Genomic DNA, 6,039 nt, shown 5'->3' with positions numbered 1-6,039 from the left:
GAGGGAGTACTTGAGTGGAGGCCCAATGTCCTTCTGCTACCTTAATACTAGACCTATAAAGATAGGCACATAGATCTCTTTCCCCATCCTCATACATAAATATATTTGCATTTGTACATGTCTTTATCTAGACCTCTATAAATGCCCTTTGCCTTTTATCTGCTAAAGAAAATTGAGAAGATATCAGAGCAAGTGAAAGCAACATCAAAAGTCTCTACTAGGGCCATCAGCTAGAGATAGACTTGAACAAGAATTCAGTCCAATTCTTTCTCTTTTTTTTCCCTTTAGTGTTTTCCCCTTGAATTTTATTTTATTGTTGCCAACTTTGGCTCTACATGTATCCTCATCCACATCCCTATTTCTTTGGCACTTATTTAAACTCTAGGGGAATTCACGGTAATGGGTGGAGGTAGGTTGTGTAGTGGAAGATCTGGGGACCATGAGAATCCTTGAGAATCAGAACGTAATTTGAAAATTGTGACTTGCTCGGAGTTGTGTGGATAACTCAGTTCGTATCTTTCTTTCAGAGGTGTTTACTGGTGAATTTAGCAGGACTGACTTGGGAGGTGGCACACACATCATGAGCACAAGAATGGAGGTGTGGATGGGGAGTTGTAGAGCTTGAGTTTATAAAAGCAAAAAAGGGAAGTGAATCTTTATGTTATTAGATTATCAGACATGAGAACTAGGTTTAATTTTTGTGCCAACTCTATGAAAAATGTTAAAAGGATGTGTGATTTAGTGGGGAAAGCTAACACGTATTAGTGGTGCTTCTGTACCACCAATCTACCATTGTCCAACCAAGCATCTCAAATTTAAACAATAAACACAACAGACCTATGATTAGCGCATGATGCTGAGAGCTGGCAATTTGGGTGCCAAGTGGTTCTTGAGCGGAGCTCAGTTGAGGTTGTTCAGGTGGCTGCTGTCCTCCAGGGGTTTCTGGACTGCACGTTCAAGGATGAGCTCACTCCTGTGTCCAGCTCCTGGTGGAAACTCTTGCCCTCTCAGTATGGTCTTCATATCAAGGAGTCTGAGCCAGGTTTCTTTAGTACAAATCCCAGGTTCCAAGACAGTGAATGCAGAAGCTGCAAGATCTGTTGAGGAACAGGTTGGGAAGCTCCACAGGACACTTTATCACACCGTGGAAGTCACAGGAAGTCACAAACCCCGCCGATTCAAGGAGGACTGATGGGCTGATGTGAGACACAGCATATCACAGTGTGAGGGGGGTCTGGTTTCCTGGAACCCAACCCTGCATTATTGCCTTGTGGTCCAGTTTGCAGAGACAAACAGAGAGGTTAGTATTAGGGTCGACAGAAGGCTGTCTTAAAATCCCAACAAATGCTCATAGCCCTGCGGGGAAAGAGCCGATAGCTGCATCTCTCTGGAATAAAGCAACAGAAACCAAGGAAAGACAACAAGACCCAAGTCCAACTCACATCCACCCTGTAAGTCTAAAAGTATAAGACAAATCAAATTGCCCCACAGCGTTTCTTCACTGAAGCCGTCTCTCACATAGTTCTCCCGAGAAGAAGCGAGGGGGTTTATACTGTTGAATTTTAACAGTCAAAATGTTAACCACTGTTCCGTCTCTCGATCGTGTGAAGTGCCGTTGAGGAGATTCTGAATCATACTGACCGTTCGCACAACAGAAGGACACACTGCAAAATCCTGCGCCATCCTCATCACTGTTATTCTCAAGCATGTGTCGCCCATGTGTCCATCTGGAAAGTCTTCCTTCCTTTCGTGAACCCTCCATTGTACCAAGCATGTCCTTTTCCAAGTCCATGCTGGATCTCTTAATAATACATCTCACGAAAGTGACATCAAGTTTCATGATCCTTGATCCTCAGGAGCGTTTGGCTACGGAGCCCTGCTGTGTCGTGGTGATGAGTTGGGCTGTGATCCTCCAGCAGCACCAGCTGCTCTGTGGGAGAAAGATGGGGTTTCTACTGCAGAGTTGCAGTCTCGGGGACCCTCAGGGGCCGTTCCAGTCTGTCCTATAGGGTCGCCACGAGCCAGCATGGACTCGGTAGCACTGCGATCATTCGGTTGTACTTCTTTAAGCATAGACTTGTTAGTCCTTTTTGGACAATCCGTGGTATATTCAATAATCTCTACAAACATCATCATTCAAAGCCATCTATTCTTCTTCTTCAGTATTCCTGATTCATTGTCTAGCTTTCACACGCATATGAAGAGATTGGAAATACATGACGCAGGTCAGGGACACCTTATTTCTGAAAGTGACTTCATTGTCCTTGAACATTTTAAAGAGGCCTTGTGGAGCAGATTTGAACCCTGCAATATGTCACTTGATTTTGCTTTTGCTTTTTCTTTAAAAATCATTTTACTGGGGACTTGTACAACTCTTATCACAATCCATCCATCCATCCCTTGTGTCAAGCACATTTGTTGCCATCATCAGTCTCAAAACATTTTCTTTCTACCTAAGCCCTTGGTATCAGCTTCTCATTTCCCCCCTCCCTCCTCCCTCCCTCCCTAATGAACGCTGGATAATTTATAAATTATTATTGTTTTTTCATGTCTTACACTGTCCGATGTCTCCCTTCACTCACTTTTCTGTTGTCCATCCCCCTGGGAGGGGGTTATACGTAGATCTTTGTGGTTGGTTTCCCCTTTCTCCCCCACCTTCCCCTTACCTTCCTGATATTCACTTGATTTTTTGACTGCTTTGTCCACGAGCAAGTAAAATGAAATCCTTGACAAATTTGATCTTTTCTCTGTTGATCATGATGTTGTGAGGATTTTTGGTTTTGCTTTTGATTTTTACACAGAGATATAATTCGCACTGAAGGCTGCAGTCTGTTTTTTTATTTGTTTGTTTGAGATAAATTTATTTGTCACTAAGGATTCCACGTCCACTTCAATTTTATTACCCCCCTTTTTTAAATCTCACATTAAATTTTATCAGGATTTTGTCAATATTACTCCAACTACTTTACAAATTCAATGCAATTCAAATCCAAATCCCACCACAATGTTTCAAAGACATAGAAAAACTAGCCACCAATACTATACAGAAAGAAAAGAAACCCAGGATAAATAAAACACAATTGAAAAATGAAAACAAAGTAGGAGGCCTTTTACTCCCAGACTTCAAAACCTATTACAGAGCCATGGCCATTAAAACAGTCTGGTACTGGTACAATAAGAGATATGAAAACCAATGGATTAGATTTGAGAACCCAGATATACAACCAAGTACCTACAGTCACCTAATCTTTTTTGTTTGTTTTTGCTTTTATTAAAAAACATCATTTTATTAGGGGCTCATATAACTCTTATCACAATCCATACATACATCAATTGTGTAAAGCACATTTGTACATTCATTGCCCTCATCATTCTCAAAATACTTGCTCTCTACTTAAGCCCCTGGCATCAGCTCCTCATTTCCCCCCTCCCCCTCCTTGCTTCTCCCTCCTTCATGAGCCCTTGATAATTTATAAATTATTATTTTGTCATATCTTACACTGTCCGACATCTCACTTTTCTGTTGTCTGTCCCCAGGGAGGAGGTTAAATGTAGATCCTTGTTATCAGTTCCTCCTTTCCACCGCACCCTCCCTCCACCCTCCCAGTATCACCACTCTCTCCACTGGTCCTGAAGGGATCATCCACCCTGGATTCCTTGGGTTTCCCCTTCCTATCTATACCAGTGTACATCCTCTGGTCTAGCCAGATTTGTAAGGTAGAATTGGGATCATGATAGTTGCAGGGGTAGGAAGCATTTAGGAACTAGAGGAAAGTTGTATGTTTCATAGTTGCTATGCTGCACCCTGACTGGCTCATCTCCTCCCCACGACCCTTTTGTAAGGGGATGTCCAATTGCCTACAGATGGGCTTTGGGTCTCCACTTCACACTCCCCCTTATTCACAATGATATGATTTTTTGTTCTGATGATATCTGATCCCTTCGGCACCTCGTGATCGCACAGGTGGTATGCTTCTTCCATGTGGGCTTTGTTGCTTCTGAGCTAGATGGCCGCTTGTTTACCCTCAAGCCTTTAAGGCCCCAGACACTATATATTTTGATAGCCGGGCACCATCAGCTTTCTTCACCACGTTTGCTTATGCACCCATTTGTCTTCAGCGATCGTCTCAGGGAGGTGAGCACACTATGATAAGATATTTTGTTCTTTGATGCCTGATAACTGATCCCTTCGGCACCTCGTGATCACACAGGTGGTATGCTTCTTCCATGTGGGCTTTGTTGCTTCTGAGCTAGATGGCTGTTTGCCTTTAAGACCCCCAGATGCTGTATCTTTTGATAGCCAGCTATCAGCTTTCTTCACCACATTTGCTTATCCACTTACTTTGTCTTCAGCGATTGTGTCGCCTCCCCCTCTTTTTAAGCCACTTAAACCACAATGTAGGTTTGAGGGATAAGGAATCTAGGGATTTTTTTTTAAAAAAGAAGCATACTTCATATATATTACACAGCCAGCCTCAGAAATGAAATCAACAACAATATCCTACTGAATCCTTTTTTCCCCCCCTGCTTTCTTTCTTTTTTTTATGTCCTTGCCCATCCCTTCCATCTCCCTGTCCTTGGCCCAGGTCCCTGACCTTTTCACAGTCATCAAAGTCATGTTTATTGGACTTATAAACCATGTTTCTCCTTTGTTTTTCTTTATAACAATGGTGATATTAAATATTTATCTTTGTAAGAGTGACTGTGTTTGCTAAGCATAATGTTCTCCCGTTTTGTCCATGTCTTGTGGTGTTTATAAGACCTATCATTGTTCTTTATAGAGGCATAAAACTCCATGGTATATGAAGGTACCAGAGCTTGTTTATCCATTCCTCCATAGTTGTGGTTTGGGGTAGTTTCCATGTTTTTGCTATTGTGGAAATTGCTGCAATAAACATAGGTGTGCCTGTGTCTGGTCTTGCATCCTTGATTTCTTCAAGGCGGAGACCCAGTACCCAGTTGAGAGAATGCAAGATCATAAGGTTCTTGGGTTTACATTTGTTTAAGGAAGTGTCATGCCGACCTCCATCTGGTTGTACAATTCTACAATCCCACCAGCAGTGCAAAAGCATTCCTATCTCTCCACATCCTCTCCAGCATTTATTTTGTTTTATTGAATTTTGCAAAAAATGTCCATGTGAGATATATTTCATCATTGTTTTAAGTTGTATTTCCTTTATTGCTACTGCTTGCGAAGATTTCTTCATACGGTTGTTGGTCACCTGGATGTTGCCCTGGGTAAATTGTCTATTCATGTCTTTCTTGAACCCGTGTTTTGATTGGATTGCTTGTATTTTTCTTGTTAAGGTGTTGTAATTTTCTATGGATTTTGGAGCTTAGCGCGTTATCTGATGTGTTATTACTGAATATTCTTTCCCAATCTGTGGGGTCCCTGTTGACTCTTTGAATAAAGTCTTTTGATGTGCATAAATGTCACATTTTTAGTAAATATCAGTTTTTATTTTGTCTTCTATAGTATGTATAAATATGAAGACCCATGAATTAGAACTGAGAAACCAGAAATACAACCAAGTGCCCATAGACACCTCATTTTTGACACATTAAATGGGCAAGAGACATAGCCTTTTCAACAGCTGGTGCTGGAAAAAAGACCGGATCTTCACCCGCAGAAGAATGAAACAAGACCTATAGCTCACACCACGTACAAAAACAAACTCAAGATGGACAAAAGACCTAAATATAAGTCACACAATTATTAAGGTCATCAATGAAAAATAAGGACAGAACTAAGAACTCTAATGCAAGGCATAAACACAGTCCTGAACATAATGAGAAATGCCCACACTATAGAAGCTGCTGCAGTCTTTTATTTCCATCAATAATTGCTTCAAATCTTTGTTTTCAGCATGCAAGGTGTATCACCTGCATGTCACAGGATGGTGTCAGATGCAGCCTTGATGCACAACTTTCCTGACTGTAAACCCTGGAGTTCATGCTTAGTCTATGTACAGGTTCTGCATGAGCATGGCTTATGCTCTGGAATTCCCATTCTTCATGCTTGTTATGGCATCCACCCAG

Source organism: Echinops telfairi, unplaced genomic scaffold (assembly GCF_000313985.2).
Source record: "Echinops telfairi isolate 266 unplaced genomic scaffold, ASM31398v2 ScPeMD7_3;HRSCAF=10, whole genome shotgun sequence".
In the NCBI taxonomy this organism is placed as follows: Eukaryota; Metazoa; Chordata; class Mammalia; order Afrosoricida; family Tenrecidae; genus Echinops; species Echinops telfairi.
This window is presented reverse-complemented; position numbering follows the sequence as displayed.